The sequence below is a fragment of the Mustela erminea genome, chromosome 4, assembly GCF_009829155.1.
Source record: "Mustela erminea isolate mMusErm1 chromosome 4, mMusErm1.Pri, whole genome shotgun sequence".
Taxonomy (NCBI): domain Eukaryota; kingdom Metazoa; phylum Chordata; class Mammalia; order Carnivora; family Mustelidae; genus Mustela; species Mustela erminea.
Window position 1 is genome coordinate 149940824 of NC_045617.1, and position 17742 is coordinate 149958565.

General features: G+C 46.5%; 1 long non-coding RNA gene, 2 other non-coding genes and 1 pseudogene across 3 annotated transcripts; 2 read left to right on the forward strand and 2 right to left on the reverse strand.

Moving 5' to 3' along the window:
- Positions 1–598: 598 nt before the first annotated feature.
- On the reverse strand, positions 599–10680 carry LOC116587692. Its single transcript, XR_004284574.1, has 2 exons — positions 10624–10680; positions 599–834 (listed from the first exon to the last, which is right to left on the reverse strand). It is a non-coding gene; the product is annotated as an uncharacterized LOC116587692 (long non-coding RNA).
- LOC116587673 lies at positions 1175–1665 on the forward strand (annotated as a pseudogene).
- TRNAI-UAU lies at positions 3130–3222 on the forward strand. Its single transcript is given in 2 exon segments — positions 3130–3167; positions 3187–3222. It is a non-coding gene; the product is annotated as a tRNA-Ile (tRNA).
- Positions 10681–13262: 2582 nt separating the features above from the next.
- Positions 13263–13335, reverse strand: TRNAR-UCG. The gene has a single exon. It is a non-coding gene; the product is annotated as a tRNA-Arg (tRNA).
- Between the last annotated feature and the right edge of the window lie 4407 nt (positions 13336–17742).

The following is a 17742-nucleotide window of genomic DNA, read 5'->3' on the forward strand; positions in this document are numbered from 1 at the left end:
GCCCCTGTGAGAACGGAGGCTGTGGGGACCAAGCAGCCGGAGTCCAGGCCCAGGTCCAGTTCACGGTGCATCCACTGAGGCCAAGGATGCATCTGGTAGAAATCTCTCCTGTCCCGCAGTGGGCAAACCTGCTGCACCAGCCTCTTCGCATGTGGCGTACAAGCTGTCGCAGCAGAGAAGGCCAAGTGGAAGGCCTGACGCTGATGCCCAGACCCGCCGCCGAGGCAGCAGATGCAGCCGTCCTCCTAGGCAGAGTGACAGAAGGGCCAACAGGACACACAAACGTCTCTCCGTGTAACACACCAGTTTGTTCCTACAAAGAGGAAAGGGAAGGTCCTGGGAAATGACGGCAACCACCTGCCTCAGACTAAACCAGGGAACAGCCCGGATTGACACTGCTACCCCTGCTGTGGGATCTTTGTCAGAAAAGATGAACTTACATCCTTGGAGTCTTTAAAGAAATATGTGGAAAATAAGGTTACGTTTAACACTTTTGGGGCCTTTAGTTAAAAAAAACATCACCTGAACACCATCATAAAGTCTTCCCCTGACTCATCATACTCTCTAGACACCCGGACATTGCCACCTCAGACCCTTACCTCCGGCTCACAGAGCACCTGCGTCTGCTCAGAAAGTGTGGAGGACACTGACCCTCTGGGAATGTCGTCCTGTCACAGACTGACTTCTCAGCTAGGAAGGCCACATTCCTACTCAGAAGACAATATTAGTGGCTTTGGGGTCAGAGATGAGAGAGGACCGATGGGCTGGTCAGACCTCTGGCTCTTCCCCGGGACCAAGAACTGAGCTCACTCATTAGCTTGGGCTGGGAAATTCCTGGGAAGAGAAGAGACAGGATCAGAAAGACAGCCCTGCTCTGGGGCACGGGTCCTCAACCTCAACCTCCATACCGAATGTCTTCTCTATCAGAAGACAGGTCAAAGGCATCCAGTTAAATTGGGACAGATCAGTGGGTGGCTTGAACACAGTCTCTTGCGAATAATGTAAGGATGTAGAATAATGAGTCGTTACGTGTTCAGTCCTCAGAACAGGTGCAACCCGACAGCAAGGGCTATCTACGTGTTTCCTCTAGCTTGACCGTCATGGGACATAGTTTAGGTTACAGGGTTCAATAAAAATAAAAGAATACAGGGGGTCAAGAGCTGCCCCTGCAGCCACCAACATGGAGACACTGAACTGAGTCCTGTTCTCAGCGCTCGAGTGTCCCAACCTGAAGCTAAAGGACCCATCCTGGGTGTACCTGTGGCAGTGACTGTGTCTGCGCTGCTGGTGTCATTCTCTCCTCCTCATCACCAGAAGAGTCACTGACGATGTTACTGTTGGCACCTCCAAGTGCAGGCTCTATGGCCGAAGAACATGGGCATCAGAGACAGCAGCTCGCTTGGACACTATCTTATGGAAGGACTCGCACCCAGCGTCCTGTTTACAGCTTAGGGCTCACAATCCCTAGTGGGTTGAATGCACCAAACATTCCAAAACTCAGTAGATTTCTTCTTCTGTTTGTTGGATTTGCCTGTGTCCTATTGAGTTTTGTCATGGCTAGAGTATTCAGGAGAGTGGAACAGCCAGGCTATCTGAGGAGTTAAAATGCTTTTTGAGAAGAAATCAGTGGATATTGAATTTGCTCCTCTTAATGAAGTTTTAAAGGCTGTACCAATCCTCTGATGTAAAATATGGAAAAGAATGAAAAGCAGCAGAAGATGAGTACTTCATCTAGTGAAAACACAGGAAGGCATTAAAGTTTGAACAAGAATGTCTTCTGGGTATCAGAGAGGCAGGTCATCACAGTATTTTCCCTGCCGGCCTATACTGATGTGCCAACAACGGTAAGTGGGATTTACCACTAACTTCCTGGTTTTTCATTTCTCAAAGAAACTACACTCCAGGAACACCTGGGTGGCGCAGGTGGTTAAGCCACGACTCTGCGTGGCTCCGGTCTATAATCTGGGGGAACTGGGATCAAGTCCCGTGTGGGGACTCAGTAGTGAGTCTGCTTCTCTGCCTCTGCCCATGACTCTGCCACCTCCTCTCTCTCTCTAAAATAAATACGTATTTTCTTTTTTAAAAGGAAAGACATGAAGAAAGACTGGGGCACACCAATAAAAATTAAAACCTTAAAAAAATATATACTCCATTTCTACAACTATAATATTTAATAAAGTGATCATTTTCTACAGCCCCTTTAACAATTCTTGCACATGACATTTCTAACTTTCAAGTATTAATGTAGAAGTCAGGAAGGGAGACCCCATAAGCTGCGGACTCTGGACAGATGGGCCGCTGCGCCTGCGGTGACTGGCCCTTACACACAGTATGTGACCACACGTTATCTCAGATATGTGTGCAAGACTGTCTTCTGCACAATAAGATATAGTAAAGGAGTAGAAATTAAAATTTTTTCTAATTAAAAATAATACATAAACGCACACGTGTTACATAGAGCGTGTGTGAATGTGCAGTTAGACATGCACGCTCCAAAATTACTCCAGCGAAAACCTTCATCCAACGGTGTGAAATGACCCACAGCACAAGTAAAGAGAAGATCTGAGCCTGAGACCTTAGAAAATGTTCAAGTAATTTTCATGTCGTTTCCTGCATTTCCTTGGCCCGTTTTGCAGCTCTGTATTTGCAAAACAGTGCTGCTTCCTTAGGCAATACCCGCCCTCAAAAGGCTTCAGGGCAGTACCGTATTTTGCCATTCTGAGGCTAGAAGCCAGCTGCAAAGGGTGGGGTGGGGGGGCAGGTGGCCTGCGCGGGAGCAAGGCCCGCGGGGACCACGGCTGGGAACGCACTGCGCCCGGCAGGTGGCATCTGTCCCCGGGGTGGGACCCTCCCCTGCCCTCCCCTGCCCTCCCCTCCCGTCCCCTCCCCTCCCGCCAGGGCACCCACAGGCCCATGTGACCTTCCTTCCTCCCAATTCCAGTGTGAGGGAGGAGAGGCGCGGGGGTCGGAGCGCACCTGCGACCCTGCGCCTCCAGCGGCCCGGAGGCAGGGGAGAGCGCGCGGGAGCCACGGACGCAGGGGCTCGTGGAAGGCTGCGTCCGCTGCACCGACCGCCCCGCGCGGTGTCCGCCCGGGATCACGCACGCCTCCGCGGCCCACACTCGCGCGGCTCCAGTGGCGCAATCGGTTAGCGCGCGGTACTTATAAGACAGTAGCTGCTGGGCGATGCCGAGGTTGTGAGTTCGAGCCTCACCTGGAGCAGCTTTTACCCGCCCCCGCCCCCGCCCCCGCCGGCCGAGTCGGCACCGCTGCCTCGACGACTGCTCACCGCAGCGAGCTCGGCGATGACGGGACAGTCAGACAAAGACTCGGGCCCAGAGTCACTAAAAATCATAAAAATGGCCGAAAAATACTCCTCCGCTTGATTTGTTCACTCCACGAAATCTGGGCAGTCTTGGTTTTTGCTAAGTCTTTCCGTGGACGGTCTCCTGTCCGCACCTGCCTTCCCTGCCTCGGGTTCTCGGCGCCTCCGGGCCACACCGGCACCGGCACCGGCACCCGCACCGCCCGGCTCCGCGAGGCCTGCAGTGACGGCGGAGACGCGGGTGTCAGACGCACAAAACCTGCTGACCCTTACCACCTCCGACTGCAGCGGGGAGACTTGCGTCTGGACGGCCGGTTGCGGGAGGCCTCCCGCAGACCCCGACGGGGGCGGGAATTCGTCCGCAGGCTCCGCGCCCTCAGGCCTGCTCCAGATGCGGCTCCCCGCCCCGAGCCGCCCACCAGGCCCTGCAGGCTCCAAACAGGGCGCAGGGACCGGCCAGGGGAACGCTTGGTAAAAGAAGGGACAGGGAACACTTGACTCACCCAGATGTACAGCGGACGTATGCGCAGAGGTTATTCACGGAGTGAATTACCTCACTTACAAAGGAGATAATACATGATCAGTTAATTAACAGCCACAAATTCCTCCCATCTCTCCACGCGTCCCCTTGCAAGGGAATTTTGCAGGATCTTCCATCAAGAGCTGGGGTCTACTTCTCCGCCTCTTGGATGTGACCTGATCTTGTGATTGACGCAGTACAATGCGGTGGGGGTGATTTTGCAGGAGATCCAAGATGAGGCCTGGAGAGCCCTTCCAACAACACAGAGAAAACAGAAAGTAAAACAGCAGATATAAATACCACTATATCAAAAATAACCTAAGTTGTGAATGAATCAAACCAGCAATCAAATAGCAGAGACTGTCATTCTGGATTCAAACAAAAAGATACAACTGTATGTGGTCTACAGGAGATACACTTTAGATTCAAAGATAGGATAGTTGAAAATAAAAGAATCGTAAAAAGATACATCATATGCACAGCAACCACGACAATGCCGAAATGTCTATGTCCAACATTACACAAAATAGACTAAAACAAACAAAAAGGTTCTAGAGATAAAGAACAACATTTCCCAATGATGAAAGGATCAATCCATCAGAAATATATAACAATTGTCAATACATATGCACCCAATGAAAGAGCACCAAAATTCACGAAACAAAAACTTTAAGAAATAAAGACTATTCAACAATAATGGTTGGAGATTTCAGAATCTTAATTTTTTTTTTTTAAAGATTTTGTTTACTTATTTGACAGAGAAAGACACAGCGAGAGAGGAAACACGAGCATGAGCAGGAGGAGTGGGAGAGGGAGCAACAGACTCCGCACTGAGCAGGGAGCCGGACACTGGTCTCAATGCCACGAACCCAGGACCCCAGGATAACCTAAGCTGAAGGCAGACACTTAACTGAACCACCCAGGCACCCCAGAATCTTACTTTCAATAATAGATGGAACTAGACAAAAGATCAACAACAACAACAAAAAAATATTTGAATCCTATTATAAACCAGACCTAACAGACATCTATAGAACATTCCACCAACAACAAATAAACATTCATCTCAAGTGCACATGGTACATTCTCAAGGATAAACCATATACTCAGCCACAAAACAAACCTTGATACATCTAAAAGGATCAAAATAATACAAAATATATTCACCAATCACAATGTATGAAATTAGAAATTAATAACCAAAAAACTTGATAGAACTTACAATTATGTGAAAATCAAGCAATATACTCTTAAATAACAAATGGGTTAATGAAAAAAACCAAAAGAACAGGAAATACTTTAAGATAAATTAAAAGAAAAGCTTAACATATGAAATCTTATATGATGCAGCTAACACTGGGCTTAGAAAAACACACACAGCTATAAATTCTTATGTTAAAAAGGAAAACAAATCTCCAATTAATAATGTAACCTTAAGGCACCAGAAAAAAACAGCAAACTAAATCTAAGCAAGCAGAAGTAAGGAAATAAATATTAGAGTGGAAATTAGTGAAACAGAGAACAGAAAACCATAGAGAAAATCATTGAAACTGAAAGCTGGCCTTTTGAAAAGATCAACAAGACTGACAAACCTTCAGCTGATTGACTAAGGATAAAAGAGGGTGGACTGAAACTCCTAGAACTAGAAGTGAAGGAAGGGAGCATCACTACTGACCTTACAGATATAAAAAGGCTTATCAAGGGATACTGTGAATAACGGTACACCAACACATTAGATTACTCAGATGAAGTGGACACAGTTTCGGAAAAGTACAAACTACTGAAACAACTCAAGAAGATTAGACAATACAAACAGATCTATAATATACAAAGAGATTGAATTAGTAACCAAAAGACTACCCACAGAGAAAAGACCATCCCCAGGCATCTTGACTGCTGAATTCTACCGAACGTTCAAAGAAGAATCAATATCAATTCTTTACAAACTCTTTTATTTTTTTGAAAGATTTTATTTATTTTTTACAAGATTTTATTTATTTGCTAGAGAGAGAGCATAAGGAGGGGGAATGACGGGCAGAGGGAGCCCAACATGGGGCTCAATCCCAGGACCCTGGGATCATGACATGAGCCAAAGGCTGATGCTTAACTGACTGAGCCACCCAGGTGCTCCCACAAATTCTTTTATCAGCACCACACTCTAACCAGCTGAGCTAATTGGCCCATACAAATTCTTTTAAAAAATAGAAGAGAACGAAAGACTTCCTAACTGATTTTATGAGGCCATTACTACCCTGATGCCAAAACCAGACAAAAATATCACAAGAGAACTACAGACCAATGTTTCTTATGAACATGGACACAAATCCTCAGCAAAATACTAACAAACTCCAGTAACACGTAAAAGGAATTATATACCATGACCAAGTGGGATTTATCCCAGGAAAGCAAAGTGAGTTTAACATGTAAAAATCAGCTATTATAGTATACCACATCAATAGAATAAAAAACAAAAACCACGTGATCACTTCAATAGATGCAGAAAAACACTTGACAAAATCCAATACCCTTTCCTGATGAAAAGTCTCAACAAACCAAGAACAGAAAGACACCTCTCCAGCCTGACAAAGGACATCAGTGGAAAAAACCCCACAAACTATAAATGCCATTTTTCTTTCATTATGGTGTCGGTGGGTGAACTAACTTAAAAAGTTTTAATGCTGTCAAATTGGTCAATCTTTTTCCTTACTGCTGTCATGTTGTTCATGTTTATGAAATTCTTCCTTGTCCCAAGCTTACAAATACACTCTTCTTTATACTTTTCTAAAATTTGTATACATTTGTCTTTTACATGTAAGTCTTTAACTCAAGCAGATTTTTTTTCTCTATGATGAAGTGCTGGTCAATACACTTATGCTCATTTTTTTCTAGAACTGTTTACCTAAAAATTCGCTCCCACCCCCACCTGTAGTACATCCTCTCTTCTGTCAGGTGTCCACACTAGCATAAACTCTCTGTTATGTTTGATGTCTCTGTTTACCTATCCTGGCCAATGCCATGCTTATTTTAATTACTTTGAGACTTTGAGTCTCTTTTTAAAATTTTTTTCAAAGATTTTTATTTATTTATTTGACAGAGATCACAAGTAGGCAGAGAGGCAGGCAGAGAGAAAGGGGGAAACAGACTCCCTGCTGAGCAGACAGCCTGGGACCCCGGGATCATGACCCAAGCTGAAGCAGAGGCTTTAATCCACTGAGCTACCCAGGTACCCTGAGTCTTTTTTTTTTTTTTTTTAAAGATTTGTTTAAGAGAGAGAGTAAGCACATGAGTGAGTGTGGGATGAGGGGCCGAGGGACAGGGAGAGAGAGAATCTTAAGCAGACTCCATACTGGGCTCAGAGCCCAAGGCTGCGTTTGTTTGACCTCTCAACCCTGAGATCATGACCAGAACCAAAATCAAGAGTCAGATGCTTAATGGCTGAGCCACCCAGGCACCCCTCTTTTTCCACTTTAAATACTATTTTTCGGAGGTGTGTGGCTGTCTCAGTTGGTAGAACATGTGACACTTGACCTTGGGGTTGTCAGTTTGAACCCCACTGTTGGGCATAAAGATTATTTTTTTGTTTTTTGGTTTTTTTAAAGATTTTATTTATTTATTTGACAGAGAGAGATCACAAGTAGGCATAGAGGCAGGCAGAGAGGAGTAAGCAGGCTCCCTGCTGAGCAGAGAGCCTGATGCGGGGCGTGATCTCAGGACCCTGAGATCATGACCTGAGCCAAAGGCAGTGGCTTAACCCACTGAGCCACCCAGGTGCCCGGGCATAAAGATTATTTTAAATTTTTAAAAATTGTGTGATGATGAAATGAGTTAATGTTTTTAAGGGATAAATATTATTTTTCCTTGTTGGAAAAGACAGAAGCAAATGGGTGTTAAATGGCATCGCTTTCTTCTGCCAAAGGTAATACTGCACCAGTTTCCTGCTGTGGTGGCTTTATCTCTTCCTCATCCCTTTCTGCTATAAGCTTTTTAAAAGCATGTGGGGCACCTGGGTGGCTCAGACAGTTAAGTGGCTGCCTTTGGCTCTGGTTGTGATCTCGGTGTCCTGGGATCAGGCCCTTTCTCAGCTTCCCTACCCCCTCCTCATGCTCATGCTCTCTCACTCTCAAATAGATAAGTAAACCCTTAAAAGAAAAACGCATCTGCACACCAAATAGCATGGAGAGTGTGGGGGACAGTCAGGGGAATCGTAGATGCACAGACAGGAGTTCTGTTTATTGACATGATTGAAATTAAGCCTCTCAAGGCAGAGGCCGAAGTTGTTCATTTTTGTCCCAAGTAACAGGAGGTGTGTATGGACTTCAAAATACATCAATATTTGTTTAATTAATAAGTGATTTATTCCTAGAAGAGGCTGAGGTCTACATGAGATTAGCCTTCACTCAGCAGCCGTTTCATCATGAATTCATGTCGTGATGGCTTCTAAACAGCTCATGACTTCCCGGCGCTTTGCTCCTGAATTCCCTGAATTGCCTTTCTCCTGAACATCGCCGGTAGGTTCTTCTCTCCCTCATTACTCTCTTCCTGTCTTCCGTGAGTTTTTATCATTGAATAGTGAAAATAAATTGTGTTTTGGAGCTCTTGGGATTATTAGGAAAACAAAGAGCGTGTTGTTTATTTTCTCTCTGTGTTGACTTCCGTATTGACATCACGGGCGCACTAACAGCCACCTGCTCGTTCGTGAGAACCGGATGTGATGGGTTCGAAGATGGCTGTCCGCGGTAGGCAGCTTGTGAGCGTCAGTATTCTCTTCTCTTCCTGCTTGCTTCTTTCTTACCTTCTTCCCCCTCCCCACCACCTTCCTTTTCCTCTTATTCCCCGGCTTCTTTGCCTTTTCCGCTTCTCATCATCCAGCCCTAGACTCCCAAAACACCTTTGGTCCTCATTGGCTCTGTCTTGACCAGGATGTGAGCCAGAGAACTATGCGATCTCACATGTCACTATCAGTCTTGACGTCTTCCAGTGGTAGCTTTCCAGTGGTAGCCCAGGGAAGGTAAGGACCCCAGGGGTAGCAAAGCTCTTCTGGCCTCTAGTTTTCACTTTTACCCTGGTTGCAGGATGGATGTGTCAGGCTTTCAGGAGGGAGTTCTGAAATAAGCCTGCCATGTTTTCTTTTGGGTCTAGATCGTTTGTTCTTCTCATGCTGGAGGGGTGTTCCAAAGCCACTCCAGAGTTTATCAGAACCTCCTGAAGCTCAGACATCTGGGAAAACAGAGTCTTAGTCTAAGGCTACTTGGATCTGATCTGTGAGATGGGACCATAAAGAAAAAGTTTCCTTACCACACAAGAGCCCGTTACTGCAGGTGAGCAAAGGTTAACAGTCACAGATGGTTAGGAATTAGTAACACCATGTGAGGGGTGGAATGATGTAACAGACTGAGCCCTAACTAGGTAGGAATATCAGAATCGGATTCCTTCCGTCTCTATTAACCACATGATATGGTATATCACTCCCCCTCCAGGAGCTACAAATATGTAATGTAAATGACAAATACAATTTATTATGTGCAGGCCAAATGTCATGCCTCGTACGCAGTGCTTTTTGAGTGTATTTTAATCACATTTTTTATTTTCTGTATTTCCTGATGCTTTGACATCTTGGGGCCTTGTCAACCCTAGAGAAAGACTGTCCCTGTCTCCGAGGGCTAATCAGTTCCCAGAGGCAGTAAACAACCCCTGTGACTGTGCCTTTTCCATGCAAACCAGCCAGTCCAGAGTTCCTGCTCCAGAGGGTTTCCTCATCAAGTTCCTGTGCTCTAGGCCACTATTCTCCTGCCCTAGTCATCCCAGGGCCAGGTACCAGATCACTGCGGACAGCCGTGAACCCTTTAAACCTCCCAGTCCTAAGCCTGTTTGCCCTGCCTCACTCATTCCTCCCACAAAAACCACACCGAAGGCTCTTGCCCAGCCCCTCCCCCCACCCCCTGCCTGACCCTGGTACTTCCTCATATGCCAGGGCTTTTGTTTCTGGGGATCTGTGAGTACAAAAACTTCTTTCATGACAGTCAAATCCTGTGTGTTTTACCACATCCGATTAAAACAAACCAAGGGCATATTCCAAAACAATATGTTAACCTTTAATCTCATGAGGCGGGTACCAAGTAGTGTGGGACTGAATGCTGTAATGTCTGCAGTGACGGCAGCAGAAGAGTTGTGCATGACTGCCCTAAAGGGCTTTGGGGTTTTGAGGCAAAATTCAGTGTCCTTGTGCTACTGTTCTCATTTAGAAGCCCCAAGAAGTACTTAGAGGTCTAGAGAAAGAAATGATTTCTATCTTCAAAAAAAGCTTTCAAAGTCTCATAATCCACCAGCCCTGGCTCAGGCCAGAAACCAACTCTACCTGGAGTTCAGTTCCAGAAAGGACCTGGAGGAGGCAGGGGGATGGAGGGGGCAGGGTCAGACAGGCAGGCAGAGCAGGAGAATTTTAGCCAAGTAGAGCCCCTTTTGGTTTGGACTGTATGACATGCTCTCAGAGCTCCTCAGTGAAGACCATTGATGGCCGATTAAAATAAGAAATGAAAACTGTGTAGTAAATAAAGTTTTTCTATCAGATTCTTGGGCTTCTGTGGAGTAAAAAAGAAAGGGGCTCCTTGGATGGAAGCTTAGCAGAGGTGCACCCCCCAGGCCTCTCATTTTCCCACTGCGGGTAACACATCCTCCACAGCTCGTATTTTCATTCTCCCAGGCCGTTATTATATGTTACCATCTATTAGCTCTTACAAGCTATTACATTGTAATACATCCATATAATCTAATAACTTACCTTTGTAGGTAATATCCTCTGAGAATAAGGACAGGCTTCTTTCTTCCTCTCTAGTCATGGGGCCTTGTGCTCCCTTTTTTGCTCATGACTGAGAAAGGCAAGGAATGCCGCACACAGAAGTCCATAATCGTGAATAGAAGTGGTAAGAGTGGGTGCCTGGGTGGCTTAGTGGGTTGAGCTGCTGCCTTCAGGTCAGGTCACAATCTCAGGGTCCTGGGATCGAGCCCCGCATCGGGCTCTCTGCTCAGCGGGGAGCCTGCTTCCTCCTCCCTCTCTGCCTGCCTCTCTCTCCATCTACTTGTGATCTCTCTCTGTCAAGTAAATAAATAAAATCTTAAAAAAAAAAAAAAGTGGTAAGAGTTAGTGTCCCTGATTTGTCACCAATCTCAAACAGAATGTTTTCATTATTCTGCATACATTCAATATTTCACATTAAAGATTGATGCTGGTGACAATTTTTCAAAGATGCCAGGTTAAAGAAATTACCTTCTACTGTTAGGTTGCTTGGAGTTTTGATGGTGATGGAATGCTGAGTTTTAGCAAAACCTTTTTCTGTCTCTACTGAGGTGATCATGTGGTTTATTTCCTTCTTAATGTGCAAAGTGGAATGATTTATTTTCTAATGGTAAACCAGCCTTGCAATCCTGCTATAAACTCAAGACCCAAATGACTTACAATTCATTTTACATGTGACTGCGTTCATTTTCTTAACTTTCAAGATAATTCATGTCCATGTTCCAGAGTGAGACTGACCTGTGATCTTCCTCTCTCATAATGTCCCTATACTGTTAGGTATGCAGGTAATACTAGCCTCAGTTTGGTAGTTTCTTCTTAAAAAGTTGAATATAAACCCACCATATGGCCCAGCCATTCCACTGGTACATATTTACCCAAGAGAAATGAAAGAATATATCCCCACAGGACTATACACAAACGTTCACCGCAACTTTATTTATAACTGGAGGTAAAACAAATATTCATGGATGGGCAAATGGGTAAACAAACTGTGGTATATCCATACAACAGAATACTATCTAGCAATAAAAATAAACGAATTGCTGATTCAAGCATCATAGGTGAATCTCAAAATAATAATGTGGGTGAACGTATAAAGAGAGCCTGTATTGTAGGATTTCATAAAAGGACAAACATAATGACAAGAGGCAGTGGTTGCCGGAGTGGGGTGGTCTGCGTTCATTATTCCTATTGTAGTGACGGCCTGATGAGTTTATACCTGTGTCAAACTCACACATATGTTTAGATATATGTAATTTATTCTAAGAAAACTGCCTCAACAAATTCATTTAAAAGGTACATTAACTGGTTAAAAAAAAAAAAATCTCACGATGGCACTCTGCAAAACCTGACTGGGTGTCTTGTCTTTCTCCCTCTTACTTTCCTACGCTGTGGAAGTGTGACCTCCCTGGGCCCGGGCTGGCCGCCCTGGAAACGCGCGCGAGGCCTGCGGGGCGATTCAGAAAAGCCTCCCCCGGGGCTCCTGCCCCCGCACAACCCCGGGGGCTCCCCGGGGCAGGTCAGGGGGCGCCTTCTCCAGAGCTTAGGTGGGACGGGGCTCGGGTGGCAGCAGGGGCGGCGCGGCGACAGCACCCGCGCAGCGCAGGGTCGTGCTGCTTCCGGGGCCGCAGGTCCCCCACCGCGCTCCACCCCCGCCCGGGGCCACCGTCCCTGCAAGCGGAGCGGGAGCCCGTGGGAGTTCAGGCCGGTCCGCCCGGTGCAGACTGGTTCGGTCCGGCGCGTGCCAGACGGGGCTCCCGCCCTCCACCCCTCCCCACCCCCCTTCACCCCCGCATCCCTGCGCCGCGCGGCTCCAGGGGCGCAGCCTTCTGCTTGGTTCCGGCGGGGACAGCCGCCGAGCGCGGGGTTCCGTGGCCGGGGTGGGGGCCCCGAGGCGGTCCCCGCTCTGAGTTACATCCGATCAGATCGATTGCTTTGAAAGTTTTAGAGAAGCCTCCGGTAAGCAACGGATTTTCGCCGCGGAAGACCTTGAGAACGAACTGAAAATATGTCACAGTTTAAGACCGTGAATCCCACTTGCCGCGCCGTCTTGCTCTGTGGTTTCGTCCACTCCGTCTCCATCTCCGCGTGCTTGGCCGTGGGCTCTTCTCTCGCCTCCCCTGGGGGCTGCAGGCTCGGGGCGGGGTCTCAGGCCCGCGGGCAGGGGCGGCCGGTGGTCCCGCGGCCTTGGGGAAGGGGTCGTGAGCCCGAGTCAGCGGGGGTCACGCCTCTGCTCTGGCTGCGCGCGTGCGGGAGCGGACTCCCCTCGGGAGCGGCGGCGTCCACACCGGCTCAAAACAGCAGGTTTTCCGTGTGGCGGCTGTGAAGTCCTCGCGCGCGACCGCGGGGCGCCGGGAGCGGGAGGAGGTCATCGCTGGCCCAAGTGACCGAGAGGGACCCGCGCTGCAGGGGCCGAGAGGGCAGAGCCTTCCCGCTGCCGGCGGCTGTGCGTGCACCTGCCCCGCCGCGCGTTTCCTGCAAAGGGCGGGTGCGAGCGCCGCCGCCTGCTGCACGGGTCCCCGCTCCCGGGCCGCAGCGCCCCATTTCCTTCGGGAGACGAGGATCGGGGTCCTGAGGGTCGAGGCACACAGGCCTGGGGGAGAGCAGCGTGAAAAAGGGAGCTACAACCACGAAGGGATTCGAACCCTCAATCTTCTGATCCGAAGTCAGACGCCTTATCCATTAGGCCACGTGGTCCCACGGCTCTTTCGTTGCAAAAAATACGTCAAGTGTTCAGCATCCGGGCTCTCTGGATTGTTAGCGGATTGCCCTTTGCAGCCCAACAAAGTCACGTTACTTCTCCGTAAATCCCACTTCAGAGAACGTGGCTGCCCCTCGCCAAAGCCAAATCACTTCACGCGGTGACAGGCGGAAGCACAGCGGGACTCTGGCCTCCTCCACCCGCCCCCCTTTAACCGACTGCACGTGTCCTTTGTGAACGGAAGTGCGGCGCCGGCTCTGCCCGCCTCGTCCACGTGCAAAGACAGGAGGAAAGGGCCAGCCATCCTGGGCCAGACTCCCAGGTCACCTTTAGGAGGACAAAGTCAGAACAGAACCCTAGGAGTAAAGGAAAATCACCACGAGGCGTACAGTAAGTTTGGCACAATGCTGCTGGGACAGTGTCAGGTTGGGCGGGATCCAGGGCCCCTCCGAGGCCTTGGCCCTCCTGCACAGAATGGAGCCTCCAGTGCCTTCCAGGGACCTTTGTAAGAAGGCGCAGAAGGTCCAGAAAGGGCCATCCTCTTGGGCAGCCACACATACCAATAGCCCCAAATCATTCAATAAATTGAATAAATAGTCAAATTTTTTCCCACAGAGAGAATGCCAAGCCCCGATATTGTAATCTGGAAGATCTGCAAAATATTCCAAGGAGAAAAATTTCAAGTGGACAAAAACGCCTCCAAATATAGTGATAGAGGGAAGTCTTACCATCTCGTTTTATAAGCCTGACTTTGTCCTAAGGTCAAAGCCAGACAAAGACAAGGTGAGAAAGGAAGATCACAGACAAGGAAATTTCTTTAACCGGATCTTTAAAATACAAAAACAATATGCAGAAAACAGCACTTAAAGGTAAAAAATTCAACACATTCTGTTTGAGACGGGGGACACCTGGAGTAGACCAGGAATGCCATTTCTATTCCCTACCAGACAAAAGGAAAAATTAAAAAAAAAAAAAAGGTATAATGACTAGAAAGGAAGAAACAGAGCTGTCTTTAAAAAACAAACAAACAAGTAAAAAATCAGACTTCTGCTTGTGTACAAAGATCAACTAAATAAACAAAAATAAACTATTATGATTCGTAGAAGAGTTTTAACACATTTTCCTGACAGCTGTAACAATTTACAAAAGCAATTACAGGCAATAAAGAAAAATCTAGAAACCACACAAAATAAGATAGTAACACGCTATGTCAATAACAAGAAAATCTCTCAAAACAAAGATAGCATGGTTTCATTTATAGAAACTACAAATTAAGTATACTAAGTAATCTATTTTTTTATGGATACAGCATAATATTTAAAAGAAAGAGAATGATCACCATAAGTATTGTTATACTGGTTATCTCAGAGTGAGAGAGACATGTAACAGGGAAATGTTCTCTTTCTTAACCGGTGGCTTTTTCTTTTTTATAGTTGAAATGTAACAAACATCCAGGAAAGTACCGAAACATACATATATACACATGACTATTTGCAAAGAGAACGTATCTGTGAACATTCACCCATACCTTTTGTTCCACTTTATTGCCGCTGTTTCCATCAAATGAGACCCAGAACTAAGTTTATCACTTGAGCTATGTCAGGAAATAGAATATCACTGGCTAGTCTCACAGCAGGTGTCCTCACGCACCCTGCAATCACTTTCTTCATAAGGTAACCACTCTCTTGATTTCTGACAGCACTTACTGATTTTGTCTTACTGAGTTAGACAAAATGTACTTCTATGCCCAGCTTCTCTCGAGTAGCACCAGGTGGGAGTCACCCATGCTGCATTTAACAATGCTCTTTTTTGTTGAATTGTATGAATATGTCTCAATGTACCTATCCATTCTGCTCATGATGGACATTTGGGCTGTTTCCAGTTTGGGGAAATCAAGAATTCGGCTATTAAGAATGCCTGTGCAGGGTGACTGGGTAGCTAAGTCAGTTAAGCATGTGATTCTTGATTTTGGCTCAGGTCATGATTCAGGGTTGTGAGATCAAACCCTGTGTCACCTGCTCAAGATTCTCTCTCCCCCTCTCCTCCTGCCCCTCCCCTGCGCGCGCTCTCTCCCTCTCTAAAAACAAACAAACATACAAAACCCACCACTCTTGTAAATATCTTTTGTGTGTGTGGACTTGCGCACAAATTTTTTGGGTATAGTGATTAAGAGGTCGACTACTACTGATGTTTGCTGATAGCTTTCAAGACTCAACCCTCTTCACACGGCTCAGCCAGCTCCTGAGAAAGAGCACAAGCTCCCTCTCTTGGCACCAGTGGGAAGGTCAAACTGCACAATCCTGGTTCAGACTCTGGTACCTTCACCCAGCCCCACCCTCCAGCCACAGTAATAGCCAAAGCTACTCACCCATCCTTGCTCTCTCGAACCATTTTTGGACCTCTTTGGGAGCCTTGTCTGCTCTCCCCAAAAAGCCTCATTATGTAAGAAATGTTTTCATATCCTCCTGGTGCGCATGTAGCATTATCAGTCCTGTGATTTAAACCAAATGGGGGTGGGGCACGCACTTTCAGCCAAATGATTACAGGACAGATGTGTACTTAGGACTGGAATTGCTGAGTCATGGCAAGAATGTTTAACTCTCCACAAACACAGTTGCAAGCGGCAACTGTGATTTCCATACATCTGTAATTACATAGAAAGAAAATGGACAAGCTGAAAACACCCAAGGATGAAATATAACAAACTTAGAGGGGCATCTTGGTAGCTCGGTCGTTAAGCATCTGCCTTTAGCTCAGGTCATGATCCTCTGGAGGTGGGATGGAGCCCCACATCTGGCTCCCTGCTGTTCGGGAAGCCTGCTTCTCCCTCTCCCAGTTCCCCCTTTGTGTTCCCTTTCCCGCTGTCTCTCTCTCTCTCTCTGTCAAATAAATAAATAAAATCTCTTTCTTTTTAAATACGACAAACTAGATAAAAGGTAGATGAGAAACAACTTCCCAACAAACTCTGCTGTTAAACACAAGACCTTATTTCAATGCCAGTGCCACAGAAGCCAGTGGATTCCTACTCACTTGCTCAAGGACTGATTTTCTTGTAATAGGATAATTGCTCCTTTGTAAGTCCAGTTCTTTCCACTGTGGTGTCTGAACATAGGCAACATGGGTAACAAAGCTCACAGCAACAATCTGAAGCAGAAGCCAGGCCCATAATCAGCTGAGAGATCTCTTTCTGTGGTAGCTGATTTAGAAGGATGGGAAAGTGATCTTTCATAGGTAGGAATTGTGTAGACAGTCCAAATGCATATTCCAATTAATTGTCCCAGTTTGGAAGAACTGAAGCCTCTGGCCAGTGTCTATCTTAGAGAAGGGGGGAAAAAAGTATGGGCTGTCAACTCTGCATTCATACAAAACACATCTTTGCATCTTTTAAAAGGTAAAACTACTTGCATACATTTCTCCAACGTGGTAGAAAGCCAAAAGATCCACATCTCTGAATTACACTCCAGTCTCTCTAAGGACATCAGTTTCCATCCTACTGCTGCCAAGACTCTTGGGCATTTTGTGCAATTAAAGCAATTACTTTCTCAGATAAAAATCGATCTTTCAGGGCACCTGGGTGGCTCAGCGGGTTAAGCTGCTGCCTTCGGCTCAGGTCATGATCTCAGGGTCCTGGGATCAAGCCCCGCATCTGTCTCTCTGTTCAATATAGAGCCTGCTTCCTCCTCTCTCTGCCTGCCTCTCTGCCTACTTGTGATCTCTCTCTGTCAAATAAATAAATAAAAAATCTTAAAAAAAACCCTGATCTTTCAAAAAGACAGAAGGGAATTCAATTTGAAGTAATTGGCTTGGTGGTAGAGTGTTCTTAAGTAATGTAGTTAAGTAGATGAGCATTTAAAAAATGATTTTACTTATTTATTTGTCAGAGGGAGGAAGAGAAAGCAAGCACACGAACAAGGGCAGACAGCCACTGAGGGAGAGAGAGAAGCAGGTTTCCTGCTTAGCAAGAGCCCAGTGGGGGACTCGATCCCGGGACACTGAGATCATGACCTGAGCTGAAGTCAGATGTTTAACCAACTGAGCTACCCAGGTGCCCCTCAAAATATGTATCTGATAAAGAATCAATATCCAAAATATACAAAGAACTCTTAAAATTGAAAAACCAAAAAAACCCCAAGCCCTCAATTTAAAATCTGTTAAAGATCTTAAAAGACATGTCACTAAAGAGATATACAGATGGCAAACAAGCATATGAAAAGATGCTTCACATCATATGTCACCGGGTAAATGCAGATGAAAGCAACAATGAGATACTACTGCATACCAATTAGCATGGCCGAAATCCAGAACACTGACAACACCAAATACTGGCAAGGGTGTGGAGCAACAGGAACTCTCCTCCATTCTCGGTGGGAGTGCAAAATGGTGCAGCCACTTTCGAAGACAAA